The sequence below is a fragment of the Pleurodeles waltl genome, chromosome 3_1 (genome assembly GCF_031143425.1).
Source record: "Pleurodeles waltl isolate 20211129_DDA chromosome 3_1, aPleWal1.hap1.20221129, whole genome shotgun sequence".
NCBI classification, from domain to species: Eukaryota; Metazoa; Chordata; class Amphibia; order Caudata; family Salamandridae; genus Pleurodeles; species Pleurodeles waltl.
The window spans coordinates 858,272,686-858,297,752 of NC_090440.1; positions in this window are offsets into that span (position 1 = coordinate 858,272,686).

Genomic DNA, 25,067 nt, shown 5'->3' on the forward strand with positions numbered 1-25,067 from the left:
GCCTTCGGGTATCAGGGTCCCCAAGTCCGCCTCCCATTTATGTTGCAGGTCCTTGAGAAGTTTCTGTTCTCCTGCAAGATCGCTCTGTATAAGCCTGTAACAGCTTTCCGCAGCCCGTCAGACGTTAATATATAGGAACTGAGACGATGAGGCACGGGTTCCTCGCTGCCCGCCCTCCAGTGCTCCTGAATGACACGAGTGACTGCCCGGTGCACCAGGAAATGACCCCGGGGGAGGTTGTGGTCCTGTCGGAAGTCCTCGAAATGCAGAGGGTTACCCCCCTGGAATAAATCCCCCTCCTTCAAGGCTCCTGCTTCCTCCTAAGATAACAGACCCCCTCCAATCTCCAGCCCGGGGCAGTCATCGGAGCCAAGACATTGGGATGTCGGGTGCATATGGCGCGGCCAAGCCCACTCTTCGGAGACAGCGTCTCCAGCACTGGCAGAGGATGCCAGCATCAGGCGTAAGCTCGGGGCCAACTGCCCTTCTGTCGTAGAACATTCTCGCCAGTACTGATCCGGGGGGGGCCGCAACGTCCGCATTTCCTTTTCCGGCACCTCGCTCCACCACCCACTGGGTCAACCATTGCAGCTGGGCAGCCAGGTAGTAGGCCTCAAAGTCTGGGACCACCAGCCACCCCTCTGCCGGAGATCGTTTTAATTTGGTTAGTGCCACCCTACGTCTCCCACTACCCCAGATAAATGCCATGAGCACGGAATCTAGTTCTCTGAACATCGCCACAGGGATCCAAAGTGGCAAGGTTGCGAAATAATACAATAGTCTTGGCAGTGCTACCATCTTTGTGATTGCTATCGGCCCAGCCACCGAGAGTGGGAGCAAGCCCCAGAAGCTCATATTGGCTTGCAGGGCCCCGATGGCTCTCCCTATGTTACCCTCTAGGAGGTTGGGTCTGGAGTGATAGATTTTAACTCCCAGGTAGGGCATGCAGCGGCGCTCCCACCTTACATTCCCCATTTCCCCAGGTGGGCCACAGCTCACCGACAGGGGGGACAGGCATGACTTGCCAGCTAACCCCCAGGCCCGTCAGTCGGCCGAACAGCGCCAATAGGTTCTGAGCTCCCTCCAACTCCAGGCCAGTGTTCTGTAAAAACAGGAGCAGGTCATCTGCACAAAGCGGTATCGTGTATCGTTGGGCACCCTGCAGTAGTCTCTGGTACCAGGTGGCTGCTCGGGCCTGGGCAGCCAGCAGCTCCATCACTAGAGCAAACAATAACGGCGACAGAGGACAACCCTGCCTGGTACCCCTCTCCACTGGGTACTGTTCCGATATGACAGTGCCAGTTCTAACTCTTGCTTTGGGACACGTGTGTAACAGCTTTGTCCAATTGATAAAACCCTCACCGCGTATGAATAATCCCATTCTAGGCAGTCAAATGCTTTTTTGATGTCTACGGACAATACTGCCGCCATGCTCACCAGTGGGTAATGGTGTCCACAATATGGATAACACACCATATGTTCTGGGCAATGTTCCTAGTAGAGATAAAGCCCGCCTGATCGGGGTGTACCAGTCGGGTCATATATGGGAGCAATCTAGTTGCCAGTCTCCGACTTAGGATCTTGTAATCCAAATTCAGCATAGAGAGGGGTCTATAAGATCTGCTGTCGTGGGGTGGCTTGCCTGGTTTCAGCAAGGGGATTATCAGGGCTTCACTTGTGGAGTGTGGGAGTCGTTTCATTGCACGTAACTCATTGTACAGATGTGCTAATGTATGGCTCAGTTCCTGCACATATGTGGCATAGAACTCAATGGGCAGGTCATCTGTCCCAGGTGTTTCCCCCTGGCCAGTCCTTTAATGGCATCATTAATTTCTGACGTTTCAATATCACCCCCCAGTACTTCCCTTTCCTCTTCGCTAATGTGTGGTTGTGGCAGTGCATCCAGGAATGCCCGTATATCCTCTCCCTCTCCATGCGATGTACTAGTATAAAGGGTGGTGTAATATTTGAGGAAGTGATGGTTGATTTCAGTCTGTCTGTAGAGCCTAGTACCTGAGGGTGTGCTAATCTCTGTGATGGGGGAACCCCACTTGGCAGGGTTGGCCAACCATGCCAATAACGCTCCCGCTTTATCCCTTTCCGCGTGCGCCCTTGCCTTGTATTTTTTGTGATAAAAGCAGCTGAGCCTTTCTGTGTGCTCAGCGACCTTCTCTCTGGCCCTCTGGAGCTTCCCCTGCAGCTCAGGGCACTCCGGCCTCATCTGCTCCACAGTTCGGAGCTCTGTCTCAGCTTATTCGATCTCTCGTAGTAAGGTTCTCCTAACCCCCACTGATGCAGCGATGCAGTGTCCCCGCATCACTACCTTGAACGCTTCCCATGATATATGAGGAGAAGGGGCCGTAAACGCATTGTCCTCTAATTACTGTGTAATGAATTCCCTTATTTGGTCTTGGTATGCCGGGTCTTCAAGGGAATCGGGTATAAGGCGCCAGGTGGGTATACGCTCTTTGTTGCTGCGCTTCGAAGAGAAGTCAGGGAAAATTCTCACAATATTGTTCTCTACTCTTAGCTCCCCCGCTTTCCTAGCCTGCGCCAGTATATGATCACAGTCTTTAAAGTGCAGTAGTCGAGCCACTACCGGTCTCGGCGGAGCTCCCAGAGGGGGAGCCCTCACCGGCACCCTGTGTGCCCTCTCGAAGGCAAAGAAACGCGACAGGCCCGCCGGCGCCACCACCTCAGTTATCCATCGCTCCAGATAATCAGGTAAGTTTTGTTGCTCAATGTTTTCGGGCAGGCCAACTTCCCGAATATTGTTCTTCCGCGATCTGTTCTCGCCATCCTCGGCGCGGGCCAGGAGGATCCCGACCTGCTTCTCCAGGGCAGTTACACGATCCCCAGTCACCACCAACTCAGGCCACAGCTCCTCCACAGTTCTTTCGGCTGTCGTTACCCATTCTGCCAGTCGGCATTGGTCCTCTTTCAGAAGTCCCCGATCCACCGCAAGCGTGTCGATTTTGGACTCCAGGCTTTCCCTGGAGGACGTGATAGCCAGCATGATGTCCCCAATGAAGGGCCTTCCATCAGGCCATCCGCAGCTGTTGATTGTGCCCACTAGGCTGGGGGGGAAGCCCATCCTGCTGTGCTCCGGGATTGGTGGGCATATCTTTCTTTTTGTTGGATTTCCCCCTTGTAGCATGACCCCCTGGCGGGACTCAAGCAGTTTACATGTTCCGGGGCAGTTGCCTGCCCAGCGCGGAGCACGCCACGGCGATGCCCAAGTTCCGCCGTTCCTCCACTTCAGCTCGGGGTCCTTCGGAGTGCCTGGGTCTCCCTTTATCCCTGCTCTTTCTACGCTCCTCCTTTCTGCCAAGTCGTGGAGAGCAGTCCCCCCGGGGCCCCGCCAGTCCAGATGCACACCCGAGCTCCCTATGTGGTAGTTGGAAGGGGGGGCGGGTCGCCGCACTGTTCACGACCCTCGCAGGTCACCTTACCGCTGCTCACGGAGGGCGGCGCCGTCTGCACCCCCGGCGCAGTCCAGCAACAGGATCGATCCCTGGGCGGCGGGCTCCGTTCGCCTCCGATGGGGCCCGTCACGCAAAGCAGGCCCGGCCGGTCGCATCCTGCCTGCGCACCTGCAGCAGCGTTGCGCCTGCCATCTTGGGGTCAGGCGGTCGGCAAGCCGCCTTGCCCGACCTCGGTTCCAGGGCTCATATGCGCCCTTCTTGGCTCTGATCTTCGTGCCCCTCTCCTCCTGGTCACTGTGGAGAGGGAAAGGTGCGATGGTAGCCGGTAAATAGTGTCAGAATAGTCGTTTGGCTGGGGACCCGGGCCGGAGATCTTCTCCGGAGCTGCCTACTCCATGGGTCCCAAGCCACACCCCTCCTTTGATATCATTCTTGATAATAACAATTAAATATTTGCAATAAAAAAAATAGGAAAAACTGTGCATGGTGGGGGTGCGAGTTATAGTTACCCTAGGGCACAAGTTATAGTTACTTGAGATAACTCTGACTATAGCTGCTAAATGTCTATGCTTTGGTACGTTTAGAATGTGAGCCTAACTATAACATCCTTGTAACCTGTGTTTTTGTAAGTGAATACATAAATATATAAATATATATATATGTAGATATATATGTGGGTTGAAAAGAAGGGGGTTCTAAAAGGGGAAGGCTTTGTAATTAAGGGTATATCTTAAACTTGTAAAGTACATTTATTCTATTCCTATAGTGTCCCACCTGGCTGGCATTTTAGTTCCTCTCTGAGCTTTCTGTTATTACATCCAAATATTTAACACAACAACTGATGTACACCCAAAACCTGACAGGACTCTTGGCGTTGTCAGTGTTTGGTACATGTTAAAGATAAATGAGTAACTGCAAGGATAATATTGAAAATATTTCAATTCTGAAGTTGTAACGCTGTGAATTCAATGTTACAGAAGAGTAGAGATCTTCAAAGTGCATTTATCACTCCTCTTATGTCCACTCTGTGATTGATATGGGTACTCTATTTCTCACCATATATCGTCAATCTACATTTTTTAAACTACAGCTCTTCGGCACTCTCTTGTGACTCTCTTCTGAATGCACTTTCTCCGATCTCCTTCAATTCATCACCCTCTAAACACACAATGCACCCACTCAACTGTAAGAACTGCATTTTTATTTAGGGAAAGCGCTTCCATGGAGTACAAATGAAGTTGTTCGAGGTTCAAAGAAATTCTGAAGGCCTCCCTGATGTCCCTAAAGATCTCGAGATTGACCTGGGAAACCCTTACACTGAATTTTCCAGCCGTGCACAACCTCATTCACAAAGTCTGCCAAACCTCCGAGGCAAGGCTTACTGCTGAGGTTCAAAGAAAGCGTGAGCTGCACAAGTCCCAAGCTGCCTGCACCTCACCGACAGTGTCATCACATGTCTGCCTGACGTGTAATAGGAGGTGTAAGAATGAAAATAGATCCCGGTTATACCTGTGTGTCCGCTGCTGGTGTTGCCCATGATGCCACAACTGCTCGACATTGGAAGTATCTTCCCATTCAGCACTAAACGGGAGAGCTTGAATGACACCGGCCCTCAGAGACTCACATCACACAATCATGAGTAAAACAGAAGAAATTGCTCTTTGACACTAGGAATTCTGAATGGGGAATTCATAAAGAAGCACTAGTGGATGTAGCTGTAGGGGAGCACACCAAGGAAATTGAAGACCACTATATATGCATGATTCTGCAGCACTTATAACGTAGACTAAAACTGTATGATAGATGCATTGTCAAACAGAGTAGGCACAGGCTGTATCATGGAAAGAGTGTGCTGTCCCTGTTTGCACTATGGCAGACCTTTAAGAACGTGTCACAGATGCAAACAGTGACATTGTGCCGTATTACAATGAATGCACTACCACAAGGGCAGCAGCAATTTTGCGCATTCAGTGAAATATGGAGAAGCTGCTTGAAAACTGCTCAGTATTTCACAGGGTAGGTGGCAAGAAGGAACAGAGATACCCTTGCAGGCAGTTGCATTGAGTGACCGTACCCTCCTGAAAATGGACGTCTGCAGGTTCCACGGACAGCCCTAAACCCACCCACAGGGCGGCCTACACAAGGCATACTGACAGTGCTCCACCTATTTGTGATGCACTATGAGTGTCCTCTTAAGGGACTGATTGCATCTGTGCCCACGTCTATAATACATTGCTGGCGCAGTGGTAAAGAGATTCACTCATCTGCAAGCAAATCCCCATGCAAATGAGGGAACACCCTCTCATGGTATTGCTGCTGATACATGTATGAAAGTGCTATTAATATTATAGAAGGGTACTCGCAGGCATCTGTGGCCCGTTCTATAATACCATTGTGCCCAAGGGTGCACAGAGCAAGTACACACGCACTTTGCACCCATGAGGCAGAATGTCTAGTACCGTTCCATATATCCAAAAGTATCAACAAACATGCCTCCAGATTTGACATGGTGTAAAGATGTATGTGGAAAAATAGAACAACAACTAATGATAAATAACAAAGACTGAAAAAGACACAGGAACAATTTGTCCAAAATTTAGAAATTAGATTTCATTGTGATAACATTAGAATAGAGAAGTTGCCAAAATCGACCAATACAGGGAACAGGAAAATATTTAGAAAAGCAGTATTATTCGATCTGTTTGGCAGAAATAATTTCTCTGCACTGTTTGTGGTTGAATGGGCGCACAGGCTGATGACCTCCAGACTAGCTCCTGGTGCCCCCCATGCCAATTATATCTAGGCGACTGGATTACAGAAATTGCGAGGTAGCACTGAGGATTGCATGGGAGAAAACAGAACTGCAGTAGCTGGGGTTCTCCTCTTTTCGTTCCCGGATTTCTGAGTGGCTAAGCAGGAGTCTACAGGTAAAAAAAACAGCAAACTCTAAATATTGAGTACAGATTGCTTTATCTGGCTCGTCCCAAGTTCGACTCTAAGCGGCAAGCAGCAGATCTCATGAATCAACTGTAATGGCCGAGAAAAACTGTAAGAGGGCAAGAAAAATGCAGAAGACAAAGACGGGGACAACATGGAAGACAATTACTAATTTTGTACTTAACAATATTCATTCACTATTAATGTACATTAAGTGGTAATAACAAGTGCATGCTAGACGGGTGTCAGCAGGAGTAGAATAAAACCATAACTAGAGATGTAATGCGTCTGCAGAGAAATGTGCAGCTTCCTGAAAGCTACACTTGTTATAATTTGTTTGACTGAGATAAATGCAAAGTCCGATGTGCTTGAAAGAGATTTAGCTGGGAACGTTAACAGATACAATATAGAACTATAGATGGATAACAGAGAATTATGGGGATGTTTCATAAACGTGTTCTGAGTGGCATCAAATAGGCAAAGAGGCCCAAGCTTGAGTTGTCCATGAAGACACACAGAACCCTGAGATAAAAAACATCACTGTTATTCCTTTTTCACCCATCAATAATGGTATGATCTGTATGGCAACTGCTTTCAACAAGTACGCAGGGGCAGAGTAATGTGAGAGCCATATATAACATGGGCACTCCTTCCTGTCCCAAATGTAAAAAAAAAATACCTGTGTCAACAAGTAAATACCTAAGTTAACAAGTTTTGTAAACACTGCTACTGTGTCAAAGAAGGGAATTACTGGCCTTAGAATCTATAGTCTGTGCCACTGGAATTATGTGATTGTGCGGCCACTGCGATATTCACATGGTTATAGATTTGCCACATTTGCCACATGATCCATCTTCTGCCACATTTTCTGCAGATTTTAACCAAAAAAAAATTGTGAGTAGCTCAAACTGTTCAAAAGTTACTAAAAATGCAGTGACACGTGTTCCCATGCAGTGAAAGGCCCTTTGAAAACCTGGACTTGTCACCTTTTGTTGCTTAGTGGATTTTCACCCAGTACTAATAAGGTGCCACCGAGCTTAAACACTAGGAAATAATTAAGAAAAACTGCTATAAAATGTGACGCATTGTGCCACACAATTTACCTTTTGATGCATAATTTACTCAATCATGCCACATAAATTAGCCCTCTCCTGCCCCATAACTCAAGTGGTCCTGTCTATATAGTTTACTGGGGTAGTGGGAGGGTATAGGTCACTGAACATTTGGATGACAATGGACAGAGCTAAAAGATAAATAATGTGAAAGCCCTGCAGAGTTCAATAAATCAATTAACTTCTTCACTTTGCCAGGCACAGTAAAACATTGACTATGAGCAAGGTAAGAGATGATGTAGTCTAGATGGTAAGTTACTGATTTTTTAACTAGGCGTGTCACGTGTACACAATGTTAATTGCTTCCCCTTAGTCAAAGCATATCAGACAATTTTGGTCCTCACTAGGAAGTCCAGAGTTGTCCAACATTGGCCGGGATGAAGTTTTGTAATTGCCCTGTCGTAGAGACTCTTGTTATAGTAACAATAGTGCTGGATTTTGGCAGCAGCACAACCGAGCGCGGGGGACTAAGTCTGATTCTGCGCTGTGTGACAGCTGTCGGCCTAACCCTTCTGGCCAACTAGCAGCACCTCACTGATACCTGAGAGTAAAGGTGATTTGTGGCAGCCCTCTGCATGACATCTAGATTTCTCAGGGAAATCATGGTGTAACAGATTTTACCCCTTTCTCTTAGTCATATATGTCTCACACATGCAAAGGCAAAACAGAAGCAGGACTAGGTTCAATAAGTTGTATTGAATCAACTGCATTCTATGTAAGGAGGCATGCATTAGAATTATAAGGATGATAAAACATAGTAAAAGCAACACAGTGGCAAGGAAAGTGAAACATAGGAAAAATGCCACCATACTGTCACAACAGTGGTTCTAGAACCCATAACCACACTACTAAGGTTCTATACAAGAGCATGGCAGTGTAAGTCCAAATCTGACCACCAGGTCCCCACGGGAGAACCCCATACCTGTCATTGTAGGTAAAGAAGACGTCAGTTGGTCTACTGCGAATGTTCCCACTTGGAGGAAAAGACTGCGTCAGGTCTCAACAGAAACTTGAAAAGGTGACATGCAGTGTATGATAGCAACTGGTTAGAATTCCCCTCTCTCATGTAGGGGGCAGTGAGGAGTTTTATAATAAAGTATCCTGTGTTCTGAGAAAACTGCCCTGACCCGACAACACCTATACTTCTGTGCATGAGAGTTGGGAACATGATGAAAGCTTTGTGCCAACAATAACCCATAACTTATCATGTTCAGCCTTGAATGACGCACAGAATGAAAATGTCATTCAGAGAAAAGAAAAACAGAATTCTGTGCGAAAGGAAAATATGATAAAATAATAAAAACATCTCCACTAAAATAAAGCTTTTACTGAAATAATAAGGAGAATAAAAATGCATGTTTCGGAGTGAAAGGGCACAAGCTGCAGGCCTAGGCTAAAATATTGTGCCTGTGTAATAGCTAAAGTAACCTCACAACATCCTCTCCATTGGTGGTTCAAAGTGTAGAGATCCCTAATAAAGCCTAAAGCAAAACTGCAATTTCTACATCTATACCCTTAAAAACGAGTCTAAAATAAATACAAGAAAATGTCTATGTTGACAAGCAAACAGACCAAAATGCAGGCCAAATTAAAATTGGTCAATTTAAAATGTTAGAAAACATATCACTCAAAATAGGGCCTAATGTCAGCTGTGAAAATAATCATGGTCCTTTAGAAAATCACCAATTTCATCTATTTCAATAGAATCCTGGAAAGACCCCACTTCAGCATATGTTAATGAAACCAATTCACTGATGAACAAGGGAAGACAGCACTCATGTTACATTGCCTCAGCTCCAGCTGAGGTGGCAGCAATCTATGCAGTTTTAAAGTGTTGTAGCACCAAGAGCCACTTGATCTTCAAAGGGCGACTCATAGGAAGCTTCCCTCAACAAATGCAATCTCAATGTGCATGTCTGGTATTGAGCCTTCAGCAAGAACATCAACTGAGCAGCATTCAAAGAAGGTTTTTACTGCGTAGCAAGACATACTTCTTGTGCATGCTCGGAAGGCCTCCATAGGCAGTGAAGGGCGGGCATCACACAGTTCAAAACTGGTCTGAATGACTGTAGTACTGCATCATGCGTTCACAACACAGTTGGGCTGGTGGAAGTGCCATCAGTCCTCCTTGTTGAGATGGGGCAGCCATTGCGAAGAAAGAATAGCAACTGCAAAATGCCACCAAGTAATGTCAAAATAGTAGTGAATCCCTCAAAAACACTGGAGAAAACAGAGTGTATGACTGAAGGTATGATGCCAAATATAGAGGAAAATGTGCTGACAAAACCGGAACCAACAGCCTTAAAGAAATGTACAATCCCAGAGGTGTTCGAGGCATTAAAAATTCACCCAATTAATTTATCAAAGTGTCTTGGAAGGTTATCATTTAAGAGGGACTGTATCTCTGCAGATTACCTCGCCACTTGAAGAGCATAGGTCTCGTGGGCAGATGTAAGCACCAATTGTTTTAGAAACAAAAGAGCTTCTAGTCTGCTTAGCTTGTCAAAATTTACATTTGAAGGAGCAATATGAGGCCATTTCTCTGCTACTTTCGCCTGTTGGGTTGGAGAAAAAAGCACATTAACACAATAGGTGTCAATTTGGGAGGCCAAAACGATGTAGGCAATTCTGGCTCACTCCACAACAGTTCTTCTTCTTTAGAACCACATAACTCTCATGTGAGACCACTTGGAACACTGGATGAATCAAAGGGGCAGGAACTCCCTTCAGATAACTGACTACACTTGCTACTGAAGCATTACATGCTCCGTGCATAGACAGCTGTTTACAAATCATCGAATGGCTCACAGAAGTCTCACACCCGCTTCCGCTAAGAAATACCTCTTTCATGCCATTAATATACTTGCATGAGAAAGGCAGCTCCCACTCCTCATGAATGTAGCTATCTCCTAGCCTTTCACATCTGCATACAGGAACCTGAGTCAAGGATGCAGTGCATTGAGGTGTGGAAATAGGCAGATTAATAACCCCATGAATAAGCCAGACAGCAGATGGTATTTTTTCCACAGTAAAAGGCAACTTTTCCAACTTTTTGATGTTAAGAATTACATAAGTTGCTTCTTCTTAGCCATTATTTGTTGCTGTCATGTTCAATTAAATGTGGCAAACAGGTCTTTCGAGCTAAGATATTGTCATGGTACGCGATGACTTTTTAGGACTTGTAATGTCCAACCTAACTGCATAATGGACCTTAGTTGGCTTTGTCCAGGCTGTAAAGACGACGATGTAATTTTGTATAATGTCGAACCCAGAAGAAATTATGTTGTTGAGGGCTTTTATGTGGTTGGACAAAGTGTTCATTCCATTATCTACAATGGCTAAAGCTTTTTGTAAGTTTTCCTGATCTATTTGCTTTAACAGGGCTGCAGCTTCTATTTGGGAAAGTTTTCAAAGTTCATTACAAATTGCATATAAGAAGCAGTTTTTCACGGCTTTCTGGGGCCCAACAGGAAATCTTGTAAATCATTATCTTCTGATAGGAAACTGAGGTGTTCCTTTACTGCCTCTAGTGAAATATTTCAGAAACTGTTGGTATAAGTTTCCTATGCTATGTGTGGAGACAATATCAGAGTTTTGTAATGATATCTAACAAGGGTCAGATCAGCTCACTCTAAAACCCCCTGTGGAGTTTACAAAACGTGCATGGCAACCATTTGTGTCCATTGGCCACAATACCCACCCGTCAGGACCTGAATGTGTAGTTTTGAATGTTCCTTTCTGCACCCACCTATCAAGCTGTTCTTCAGTGACATTTAGTATTTTTTACAAATTATTAAATTTAGCTGGTGAGGGAATACTGGGCACATTCATTTTTTTAATTTGCCCCAAGCCTAGACAACTAGTGTTGTTTAAAACTATGACGTGCAACGGAATAAGGCATGCTCTAAACAAACTCTCCCTTCCCTTTATTTGCTAATCTTTAGTTTCCCAAGCACTCTTTAAGTCAATCGTCTTAAACTAATATTCATAGTCTTCTATCACCAACTGGGAAACAAAGGGATCAGGATAAATCAATCTGGTATCTGTTAACAAAAATGATTTCAGTTTTGTATGAGGTAATTTGAAATAATAAGGCTCTGCATTTTTGATACTGTGCCTAGTAAAATACACAACTTTGCATATATGTTTTAGAACTCCCCACTGGTGGGGTGGGACAATGTTCTTATTTTGTAGAGTTGTAAACATTTCTCTGGGTGCTGGCTTTATGTATGAAATAGTGTGTGTAATGATCAATGCAGAACATATCACCATAATTAGCAATTGTTTCATAAACATCTTCAATTTCAAATACAGTATAATATTGAAGCTCGGAAAGCATAGAATCAACTGTTTTTACATCCCAATCATCAGAAACTACTCCCGGTGTTATATCATATAATATCATTCATTGAAACTCTGAACACATATGGTATTTGAAGAATCTCCATCAGCCCAAATACATCAAAGGCTAATGTATCTCAAACAATCCCATCAGGAATCATTATAGCTGAAATGTTCACTAGGGACAAGTCTCTCTGGACCTTATGTGAAGATAAATATGGTTTTAGGACCTCATCCACCCCTTCAACAGCTGAGCATTCAGGAAGATAATGATCATGTAATAGCAAAAAGAAAATTATGACAAAACCAATCCAAAGAAGAAAGGCAAGCACAGTTACTAGGACACACAGATAGTTCCATGGACTAGTGAGATTGTTGGTTTTAAGTGAAGTGAACAGCTTACGTGCTCTTGATACAAGTAAAGCAGAAGACGTAGAAGAATCAGTGAAAGAATCACTGATGTCCACAAAATATCCAGAAGCAGTTTGTGCAGATACTGGAGCTGATGTTGGAAAAGTAGAACTGACAGATGTGTCCCTTAGTGGTTCATAGTAAACTACTCCATCTGTTTGTGTTGAATTTGAATAACACTGTTCAAAGGTGTGGACGTTTCTTGTCAGAAAAGAAGTTACTGGTACTAATGAAAGATCATTTTCCACTTTCCCCAAGCTCAGGGAAGTGTCAGCATTGTTGGCTAAAACATGTAGAGGTACATCCTGGTTGGTAGTGAGAGGGGTTTGGAACTACCCAGGAGTCCTCTTGATCTGCTGTGTAGGATCGACCACATGATGTAACTTGACATTGTTGATAGAGACAAAGCAGTTTCCTGTAGAACCAGGCAGAAGTGGTGAGATGACAGTTCTGGTACCCTGTATTCCCAGGACTGGAACTGGTGCTCAGTTCAGTTCAGCTTTATTTCGCAAAAAATACCATAAAAGCATGTTGGCAAAGATTCTTACATTTAAAAAAACATTTAAGAAGATCAATTACATTCAGATACATCTTAATAAAACTCAGGTAAAAAAAACTCCAAAACTCCCAAAACCGTGTGGTACAAGATATCAGTGATATAAATAGTATAAGAAGTACGCAATACACATCGCCATAAAAATATGAATACATAACTATGAATACAAATCTTTGTGCAGAGAGCAGTAACAATCTATCAATTCACACGATGTATAGAGTACTTTGGACCTCATTACGACCCTGGGGGTCGGTGATAAAGTGGCGGTAATACCGCCAACAGGCTGGCGGTAACTACTGACAAATTATGACCATGGTGGAAAGATCTCCGAAAGACAGCCAATGTACCACACAGACCGCCAGGGCGGAAACAACAGCCACCACGGCGGTAGCCGCCTACAGCCAGGAAGTCAATGTTCCGCCCACCATATTATGTTCCAGGAAACCGCTAACTTTTCCGGGGTGGTACAACAACATCAAAAGCCTGCCAGAAACAGAGCTCAGAAGGGAAAGGACTCACCATTGGAGACACAGGGAACAACCACGCCGCCATGAAACCTGAACTGCATGTCTTCCCCATGATCTTCTACGTTCTGCTCCACCACGAACACCAACGCCGGCGAAGACGACGATGGTGAGTACAGCCATCTAACACACAAGGGAGGGGGGAGGAAAAAGAGAGTGACACACACGCACAATACACATACACACCCAACACCATACACACAACCAGCTGCATTACAAAAACAATTTTACCCTGTAACTCCGATGAATAATGCAAGGACAAAACAATTTCACAAAAGTGTTTCTAATAAGATCAACACAGTAGAAATAATAAGTTAGGCAAGATAATAGATATATACGTATTTACAGAATAAGGGACACAGCCCAGTCCACTATTTGCGTAGGCCACATGGCTACAGGCCAAAGTCCAAGGCCACACGACACCTGCCTAAACATGGAGAGAACACTGCAGGGGCATCATTTGGTAAATAGGAAGGCACCTCAGGGGGACGGGGACGGCGGACGGGGTGGCACCTCAGCCTGGTGGTGGAACAAGACCACTGGTTCTGGAGGGGGCAACATGCCCTGTGCTTGATCCTGGGGAGTGCAAGGTCACAGTCTCTCCTGTGGGTGTCTTACCCACTGGTTCTAGAAGGGGCATCGTGCCCTGTGCTTGATCCTGGTGAGTGATGGGCATGTGGGGGCATCGTGCCCTGTGCTTGATCCTGGTGAATGATGGGCATGTGGGTGTCATACCCACTGGTTCTGGAGGGGGCATTGTGCCCTGTGCTTGATGCTGGTGTGTGATGGGCATGTGGGTGTCTTACCCACTGGTTCTGGAGGGGGCAACCTGCCCTGTGCTTGATCCTGGGGAGAGCAAGGTCACAGTCTCTCAGCTGGGTGTCATACCCACTGACTTTAGAGGGGGCAGGCTGCACAGCAACCCATGGATGCAGGATTACATACCGTCCGCCGGCGGTGACAGCTGCACAGTGGTGGTGGTGCTGCTAGTGGGGGGAAGCTCCTGCCCATCCCCTGCAACCTCAGATGGCTGCACAACCATGGTTGGCAGTGGGGGCTCCATCACAGTTCCTGCCCCAGTCCCCTTGGTCTTCCTGCCTGCTGGTGCAGGCTCGTTGGTCTTCCTGGCAGATGGGGCAGGCTCCTTTCTCTTCTTGCCTGCTGGTGCAGGTTCCTTGGTTTTTCTGGCAGCTGGGGCAGGCTCCTTTCCCTTGAGGCAGCCTGGTGTAGGTTCCTTCACCTTCAGGACATGTGGCCTGGGTCCTTTTCCACAACAAGTGGGTGTGGTGACGACTGGGCCCATGGACTGTGTGGCTGAGGTGCTTGGCTGGGCTCTTCCTACTCTGCCCATACATGCAGGTTGGGGGGTAGGAAAGAGGTCAATTGTGGAAAGGAAAAGCTTTTTAGGGACATTGGGCCAGGAAGAGGGAAAAGGAATGGGAGTGGAGGATGAGGGAGTGGTTGTTGGAGATGTCTGTCTGCTGCTTTTGGGTGCAGGTGCCTGGGCTGAATGCTGTTGTGAGGTGGATGGTTGTTGGGTGTCTGAGTGCTTGCGTTTGTGTACTTTAGGAGGTGTTGTAATTTAATAGCGATTAGATTAAGCATTAGCAGAAGACATCTTGTATTTAGCAACTATTGTGAACATTTGGCGGAATCCATTTTGTATTCATGGCAGCCATTTTCTCTGCCATGTGCTCGCTATGTGCTCTGTCCTACCTTTCTGTTAACTATTCTTGAAAATCTGTCTAGTGACAAGTTATATTTAGCATCTCCCACTTTCGCACATGCCCAGTAAGATCTGCAGCTGTTAGTAATCAGTAACAGACAGTAATGTGTCAACTAGTCCTTGAAACTGTTAGCCCCTCCTACCTGTCGACTGTGCATTTCCATATGACCTTACATGTATGTAAGTCTTGCTTCTATAATTGTACCACCTTCTTTTAGCCCCTGTGTGGGTATAAAAGGTCCATGCTCTCTTAGTTCAGTGTGCTACTTCAAACATTACCGAAGGGTGCTGTTTGAACTGTAGTACCACTTCATGAGGTTTAATAAACTTTGTCTTTTATTTCAGTTTCTGTGCCAACTTCTTCCTATATGGTCTGAGGACTTTGTGCAGAAAAGGGCGAACCCCTTGCACTAGTAGGCCTTGCTGAGGCTTACTTCAACAAATTGGCGCCCGAACGGGGACTTATCGGCGACTCGGACACCCGACGGATTGGTCGCGATGAAGGATTGGGATCTTGCTGCGGACGATCAATGCCTGAGGAGACCCGAGTCTTGGCAACCACGGCGTTTTTCCCTTTTTTCAGATTTGACCATCCAGGTGGCGCCGCTCCTCGACTGAGATCCTTTTTGTTCATTCGTCATGCAGTGACCATTTGGTCGATTTTAGAACTTGGCAGTTGGAACCTGGACACCCTGTGATTGGTAAGAGACGTTTTACGGCACTTGCTGTGGGTTTTGATGCCTTTGTTTGGTAATGAAGTTTAGCACTACTTAATATGGCTCTCATGTTTTGGGTGACTAGTCAATTTGTGTCCTTTGAATTGATATATAAATTGCAATTTATATAGGCAGGTAATGAGGAGAATTTTCAATAATTTAATTTTGATTTGAACGGCACCTTAAGTGCTACTTTGATTATAATATTGCATATTCTGCACTATTTTTGGCATGCCTGTTTTTAGCACACTTCGTAGGATGTGTTGCTTTTGTAATGGTACCAATGTGAGACTGGAAGAATCGCAACCGGCACCCCCAGAGGGGACGCCCAATAGAGATATGTATGTTGAACATGGTCTTTCTTCTATAATGTACAGCACATTATGGAATAAATACACTCGTGCGGATCCTGAGTTACGTTGGCCTATGCATGGGTCATTTGATTTGCGAAAGATTGAGTATGTGGAACAATGTATGTGTAAGCAAAGGTCTAGGCAAGATATGTTTGACTGTGTACGAATGTGGGAGAAAGAAGTGCATGGACGAGTGAAGAGTGAGCAAGCCTTGCTTGAGAAAGAGCAGCGGAAGAATGTATATGTGAAAGCATTGGAAATGAGAAAGAAAGAAATAAATGACTTAAAGGAGCTAGAAGAGAAAGAACGTAAATTACAGGTAACTGGCCAATACACTGTTAGGCAACCTCTCTATCCTATCCTTAATAAACCACACAATGATTTTTTGTTACTAGATCGCCCTCCACCTCCGTATGTCATTCCTTCTGCCCCTCATGAGTTAGCTAAGGTCTCCGGTTCGGAGCAACAGAACATACGAGACAGTCGCTCTATGTTGCCTGCTGACCGTGCGTCTGAGCTTAGATCTATTGCTCGTAAAACAATTTGTAGCGTTGTCTCTGCTTCTGAACTTTTAGACAACATGAAAGGGTGGATGGAAAAGGAGCAGCTATATTTTACTGAGGCATTTGGCACAGAAGTTATTGAACTATATCGGAAATATTCTGATGAGTTAGAGCCCGATGATGTAGCAGCTGATCATAAGCAAATGTGTGATGGTCTTTTTGTTTTCTCCCAGGTGGCTGATGCAATCAGGCATTTGGTGAAATTATGTGTTGTGGCAGTCCGTTTGCAAGAGGAGAAAAGGGCCGTGTACATAGTTTCACGGACATCTCAGACCTTCGGGGTGCAAGCTTCCATCTTCGGCACAGATAAGACTATGATAGTTCACGCGAAACCAATTCGGTAGGCCGCGCCTTTGTATGTTCCTCCTAAAGGATTGGGTTCGAGAAGCACTTCCTGACAGATCTACAGGTGAAGGCCATGAACTCCGACCTGGTGACCAGGTGATGATTAAGTCCTTTGAAAGATCAAGCAGCTTGGAACCAAGGTGGCGAGGACCAGAACAGGTGCTCCTTGCGACAAGGACAGCAGTTTGAGTGGTGAACCGAAAGAATTGGGTCCATAGTACTCACTGCAAGAGAGTGCTACCTACCTTAGTGGAACCTGCTGTGCTGACCGATCATCGAGAGATTTTGACTACGGAGAAAGGCCGTGCTATATCACCTGATGAATCTGCAGAGTTCTTCCCGGATCATACGATTTCTGGAGTGTCGCGATATAATTTGAGACTGAGGAAAGACTCCGTAGTGCTGGAGAAAACTGGTTGAGCTACCGCCCTGGGTTAGTGAAACAGAGAGCCAATGTGGCAAGGGGGGGGGGAATCAGGCATGCATTAGAGTAGTGACACCCGTCTTGGCCCGTGATGAAGAAATCAGCGGCTGCCCAGGGATAAGAGCTCCAACGATTGTTTTTAATTAATTTCTGAAAGGGTCGATTATCACTGTTGCTAAAAGGAATAACAAACTGATCATTAGTACTATGGGGTTTAATGTCGTTTTGGTGGTTATAGCAATAATCACCTGGTTTCTTGAAAAGAAGGCTCCTGCTCGTGAGTTTTTTGTTGCCACTACTCCAGTACCAGAGGATCATTATTACTTTACGCTTCCCTATCAGGAGCAGAAGCACCATCAATCGTACTTCAATAATACTTTCATTCAGATGTTGCATCATACTCATAATGCTACAAATACTACTAACTGTTGGGTATGTGGAATCGCATCAAAAGAAAGGAGGAACACTTTTCATTCCTCTTCCTTTTTCACACAATGGTTCTTGTCAAGCTTGGTATACGCTCTTGTTTGCATCTGGAAAACGTACAGAGGGCGGACTTCTTTTTCACCTTAATAAAGTATGCTACCAAGACAAAGATGGGTATCCCCAAGCCAAAGGAACTAAATGGGAATGGGAAGAGTATCAACCGGACAATGTTTCAATACCATATGTCTTCACAAATATAAGAGACTCTGACAAGAAAGAACAATTTGTGATTTCTGTTACAAAAACTAAAGCAGATTTATGTATACGTAGCATTGGGCGAATTCCAGTATGGATAAGCGATTGTACCTTGATTTTAACTATTGAGGGTGTAAATAATAGTAGTTTTACAGCTTCACATAATACATATTTTGTTTGTGGTAACTATAGATATTACCAACTACCTGTTGGGTGGTCAGGTGTGTGTTATGTATCTTTTCTATTACCACCTGTGTTTTTGGCCCCTGCATCATATCACCAAGATTTTAAACTGTTCAATGACATCATTAAAAATAGATATAAAAGGACAATAAGTACAAATGAGGTAGACCAAACGGATACTAGCCTGCAACAATATGTTGATTTTAATTTAGGGTTGTTCTCCTTTGTGGGTGCTGCATTAAACAGTAGGAAAGTGAGACGATTGACTAGGGATGTGGAAGCTGTTACCAATCAGGCAGCTCTGGCACTTGGGAATATTACCGAGGAGCTCCAAATTGCGAGGATTGTAGCGCTCCAAAATCGTATGGTACTAGATGTGATATTAGCTGATTGAGGTGGTGCATGTCGCATCATCGGTAGTAGTTGCTGTGTTTTTATTCCAGATCACTCACCTTCAGTATATGATGCAATATCTAAATTGCATAAAGTTGCTGCAGAAAGCCACACAGAGACTGGTACTTGGACTTTTTCTGGATGGTTTTGGGCTCTTGTTTCCGCTTGGGGCTGGAAACTACTGACTATCCTGTGTGTAATGATTGCAATATTTTTCACATGCTGTATCTGTATTCAGTGTGGTCCAATGTTCTGCTCCATGTGTATTACTGCTTGTATGCCTACCAAAAGAAATATTACAGAAATGAAAGCACAACACATGTTAGATAAGGAAATAGCTGAAATGATGAGCATAAATACACAAGATGAATATTTAGATTATCCCAGAAAGATGAATGTCTTCAGCTAATGCTGAAAGGGTCGTCTGTTGTATTTTAATAGCAATTAGATTAAGCATTAGCAGAAGACATCTTGTATTTAGCAACTATTGTGAACATTTGGCGGAATCCATTTTGTATTCATGGCAGCCATTTTCTCTGCCATGTGCTTGCCATGTGCTCTGTCCTACCTTTCTGTTAACTACTCTTGAAAATCTGTCTAGTGACAAGTTATATTTAGCATCCCCCACTTTCGCACATGCCCAGTAAGATCTGGGGTTGTTAGTAATCAGTAACAGACAGTAATGTGTGAACTAGTCCTTGAAACTGTTAGCCCCTCCTACCTGTCGACTGTGCATTTCCATATGACCTTACATGTATGTAAGTCTTGCTTCTATAACTGTACCACCTTCTTTTAGCCAATGCGTGGGTATAAAAGGTCCATGCTCTCTTAGTTCAGTGTGCTACTTCAAACATTACCGAAGGGTGCTGTTTGAACTGCAGTACCACCTCATGAGGTTTAATAAACTTTGTCTTTTATTTCAGTTTATGTGCCAACTTCTTCCTATATGGTCTGAGGACTTTGTGCAGAGAAGGGCGAACCCCTTGCACTAGTAGGCCTTGCTGAGGCTTACTTCAACAGAGGGGGGACAGACACAGTGGAGAGGACACAGGGGACGTGTGCATGGCTGTTGTGAAGGTGTCTGCAAGTGAGGTGTATGTTCTGCTTGGTGTGGTGATGATGCTGGTAGTGGGTGATGATGTAGTGCATGGAGGTGTGAGTGTGGACGGAACTGGGTAGGAGGTGGTGGACGAGAAGGAGGAGGAGGGGGAAACCGTGGAGGCTGTGGATGTTGGTGTGCCTGCAACTGGATGGTGTTTGTGTGAGTGCCTGTGGGATGAAGTGTGGTGCTTGTGTTTGCCTGTACCACTCTTGTGTGTTGTCTTGTGTGCATGCTCATCTGCCTGCGTGCTTGGGATGGGGTGGGGTTGAGGAGAATGGGACTGAGCAGTGCAAGTTGGAAGGGGGAGGGTAGAAACAGGGACAATGGCTGTCATCAGAGAGGAGGCCAGAGCCTGTATTGATCTCTATTGGGCAAGCAATCCAGTGTGAATGCCCGCCAGGAATGCATGAGATTGTTGAATCTGGGCTTCCAACCTCTGGATGGCATTCACAATGGTTGACTGCCCTACAGAGATGGATCTCAGGAGGTCAATAGCCTCCTCATTCAGGGCAGGGCTAACTGGGGCAGGGCCTGAGGTGCCTAGGGCAAAGGAGATGTCCACCCTCCTGGGTGAGCGGGCACGGGCAACTCGATGAGGGGCTGCTGGGACGGCGGTGCTGGTGTGGGGGTGGCAGATGTACCTGTGCTGGGGTGGTCACAGAAGTGTCCGCCACCACCAGAGAGTTTCCATTGGAGGATTTATCTGTTTCAGAACTGTCCCCTCCAGTCTCCGCCGTGGTGCTCCCCTCGCCCTCCCTCCCACTGGTGCCCTCAGCGTCAGTAGACTCTGCCTCCTGGGTCCTGTGGGATGCAGCTCCTTCCGTCACCAGTGCCTCTGCTCCTCCAACAGATGATGATAATGCAACTAAGGACAGGATGACAAAACCAAAAGGGGGGGAAGAGACAAAGGATACACTGGGTTAATGGCTGCACCAATACCCCAGTTGGTGTACACAGCACCCTCACACACAGGAAACAGGCCTACGCAATATGGCCTAGCACTACCAGAGAAATAGCTAGCAGCCAAGGCATGGGGAGGGGCACACACCGTCAAATGCAGCACACCTGGGACCCACACAACCCTGACCAGTTGTGGATGCCTACGAGATAGGTAGAAAGATTTTACCTTCAAAACCCTAGCCACCAGGGGAAGTATGTCAGGTCTGGCCTAGGAGCACCCACTGACACATCCCCCACTGGGATACCACCCTACCATGCATAAGTTGTAATGATGGACACTGTACTCACCCCCTTGTGGCTGCTGTGATGCCCTCAAGCGTCCATCCAGCTCAGGATAGGCCACCACCATTATGCAGGCCATCGGGGGGTCAGGGTTTGACGGGCACCCCTTCATCATTGGGAGGCCATCCCCAGCTGGGCCTCCACCGTCTTTTGTGCCCAGCGTCTCAGGTCCTCCCACTGTTTCCGACAGTGGGTGCTCCACCTGCCATTGACCCCCCAGGGTCCGCACCTCTTTGGCGATGGCACACTATATACCCTTCTTTTGATGGGCGCTGTCCTGCAGAGGCAATGCACACAGGAAAATACCATTAGACCAACAGTCCTGCCTGTTACACATATGGCCCAGCATACCCGTTTCCATCACCATTGGCAGACAAATGGCCTAGCACACAACCTATACGCCGCCAATTGGACATCCACCCACCCCCCTTACACGAGGCCTTCACACACACCACTCATGCACTCATGCCACATGCATCGTGCTCACAGTGTACTCACCTGTTGGTCTGGAGGCCCATAACAGCAGTCCGTACTGGGGTAGGACCCCATCCACCAGTCTCTCCAACTCCTCTGAAGTGAAGGCTGGGGCCCTTTCCCCGGTCACACAGACCATGGTAGGTTCCAGACACAGGCCACAGCAGCACATGTAGTGTAGGTCCTCTCCTGTGGAAGATCAGGTAGCAAGTGAAGAATCAGATAGAAAATGGCGGTCACGTCCACGGCGATGCATACCGTCACCGCCGGCCTAGATCACCATTTCCCACTGTAACCCATAGGGCCCAATTATAACCAATGAGGAGTAGCACGGCTGTTGCTGACCGCATCCCGCAACGGCGCACAGCGTCAGCGGAATTACCTCACTTCCACCTGTCCCTCCTCACAGGACAGGCGGATGCCATTTCGGGGGTTGGGGGGACAGGCCCTGGAAAATTACTGCATCACTGGTGAAATTAGGACATACTGGACAAATCACAGTGGCCCATTACAAGTTAACAGCATGCAAAGTTCTGTTATTGCTCCATTGTTCAGTTTGTGACCGCCTCCTCAGTCTTTTGCCCCATAGATTCCTACCGCTGCAGATGAATAGGAGATGGAGACATACCCCCATGTACAGACCCCTTGTGGACTTGGCTACACTGGAGGACAGGCACATTATCCTCACCTATAGACTGGACAGGGCCATAATCACAGAGCTGTGTGCCCAATTGGAGGCTGACCTGATATCTGCTATCTGTCACCCCACTGGGATCCCCCCTCTTGTGCAAGTTCTATCAGTACTCCATTTCCTGGCAACAGGTTCTTTCCAAGTGACAGTGGGCTTGGCAGCAGGAATGTCACAACCAATGTTCTCAATAGTGCTTACAAGAGTGTTGTCTGCCCTGATTAAACACATGTGCAGCTAAATTGTTTTCCCCCAGGTTGAAGATTTGGCCACAGTGAAGGCTTATTCTATGCAATGGGACGTATCCCAAACATAATTGGGGTGACTGATGGAACACATTTTGCATTTGTCCCCCCGCCAGAATGAACAGGTGTTCAGAAATCGTAAGAGTTTCCACTCTATGAATGTACAGATGGTGTGTTTGGCGGACCAGTACATCTCCCACGTCAATGCTAAGTATCCTGAGTCAGGGCATGATGCCTTTGTCCTGAGGAATAGCAGCATCCCAAATGTGATGGGCCAACTACAGAAGCACATGGTGTGGCTAATAGGTGAGCCCTGGTTCCCACCCAGTAGATGTTGGTGTATGGGTATGGTATGGGCCATGTGGGATAGTGTGTTGCTAAATGCTGTCCATCAATATTTCAGGTGACTCTGGTTACCCCAACCTCTCATGGCTGCTGACCCCTGTGAGGAATGCCAGGACAAGAGCAGAAGAACATACTGAGGCACATGGGCGAACCAGAAGGATAATTGAAAGGACCTTTGGCCTCATGAAGGCCAGGTTCTGGTGCCTCCATCTGACAAGTGGATCCCTGTGCTACTCTCCCAAGAAGGTCTGCCAGATAGTGGTGGTATGCTGCATGTTGCATAACCTGGCACTTAGACGCCATGTCCCATTCCTGCAGGAGGAGGAAGCTGGAGATGCCCGTGTGCCAGCAGTGGACAGTGAGGATGAGGAGGCAGAGGATGAGCATGAGGACAACAGAACATCTGTGATCAGACAATACTTCCAATGACACACAGGTAGGACATTGTTACTTCACATTTCAATAAAATTTGTTTGAATATCTGTGGCACTGGCGTGCTAATATTTCCCACCTCTATGCCCACTTACTGTTCCCTCTGGCAATTCATTTTGCAGATGTTGGTGACCTCACATATACTCCTGGTGTGATCACTGCAGCCAGCTACAGGTCATTTATCTATGCTCATTTTCTGTACAGTTGATTTGCAATGTTTGTACCTGTTTCAATGAATACATAATTGATATAAATGACATACTCCAAACTTCTTTTTTTCTGAGGGTGTTTATTGAAGTGTTAAAATACAGAGTGGCAAGTGGAGGAAAGTCCAGGGTATTGTTCCAGTCTATTTGTAGCTCAGGTGCATGTCCATGGGGACCTAGGAAGGAGAGCAACGGCAGTTCAAGGTGGACAGGGTGACAGAGTGGGACACAAGGGTGACAATCAGGACAGTCTCATTTCTTGATGGGGTCTTGGCAAGTGTCTCTGGTTTCTGTCTGGATCGCAGGGAACGTTTGTGTGGTGGTTCACCTTCTGCAGTGGGAGGGATGCTGTGGCTTGTGAGTCCTGTGGCGGGGCCTCCTGGCCACTAGAGGGAGCGGGAGTGGATGGCTGTTCAGATGATTGGCTAGTGGCAAGGGCCCACTGGTGTGAGACTGCCTCCCTCATAATGTTGGCCATGTCTGTCAGCACCCCTGCTATGGAGATCAGGGTGTTGCTGATGGCCTGCAAGTCCTCCCTGATCCCCTGGTACTGTCCCTCCTGCAGCCGCCTGTTCTCCTGCACATTTTCCAGGAACTGGCCCATCGTGTCCGGGGAATGTTGATAGGCTCCCAGGATCTCGGAGAGTGGGTTCCCTCAGCCTGTCCTCCCCTTGGCACACAGCAGTACTCCCAGTTTCCCTGTTGGCCTGTGCCTCTGTGCCCTGAACCGTGTGCCCACTGCCACTGACCCCAGGTCCCTGATTGTCTTGGGTATGAGGTGTGGCCTCGGGTCCTTGTAGAGATGGACACACTGCTGATTGACGTGTCCTGGGGACAGAAGTGTTGGTACACTGGGTGAGTGCTGTGGTGGTGTTTCCTGATGCGGTAGGCTCTGTGGTGGTGTGTGACTGGGTCTGGGTAACCGGCTGTACAGAGGTCCCTGATGGGCCAGGTTAGTCATCCAGATCCTGAAGACCAGAGTTGCTGTCATCGCTGTGGGCCTCTTCTGTTGGGGGACTGGATATTGCTGGCACCTCCTCTCTGGTGACATTGGCTGGGTTACCTGTGGGGATGTAAATTATGAGTTATGGTTTCTGTGTCTGACACATTGTGCATCCGTGGTTTGCCCACTTTGGGTGGATTTGCCCTGGCAGCTTTCACTTATGTATGTTTGTGTATGGTGGGATGATTAGTTCTCTATAGTGTGCATGCTTTAGTGAGGAGTGCCCATGCAGGGCTGTGAGTGGTGTCCATGCATTGGTAGAGCATGCAGGGCTTGGCATTGGGATGAGTGAGATGTGAGGGTGGGGTGTGTGTGAAGTGGTGGAGTGAGGGTGAGGGTAGGGGTATGCGATGACATGCAGGTAGGGGGGTGAGAGTAGTAGAGAGTTGACTTACCAGAGTCCAGTCCTCCTGAGACTCCGGCCAGGCCCTGGGGATGCAGTATTGCCAAGACTTGCTCCTCCCATGCTGTGAGTTGTAGGGGAGGATGTGGGGTTCCACCGCCAGTCCTCTGAACAGCAAACTGGTGTCTTGCTGCAATAGAACGTACCTTCCCCTGTATTTCATTCCACCTCTTCCTGATGTCATCCCTGGTTCTTGGGGGCTGTCCCACCGCGTTGACCCGTCCACGATTCTCCACA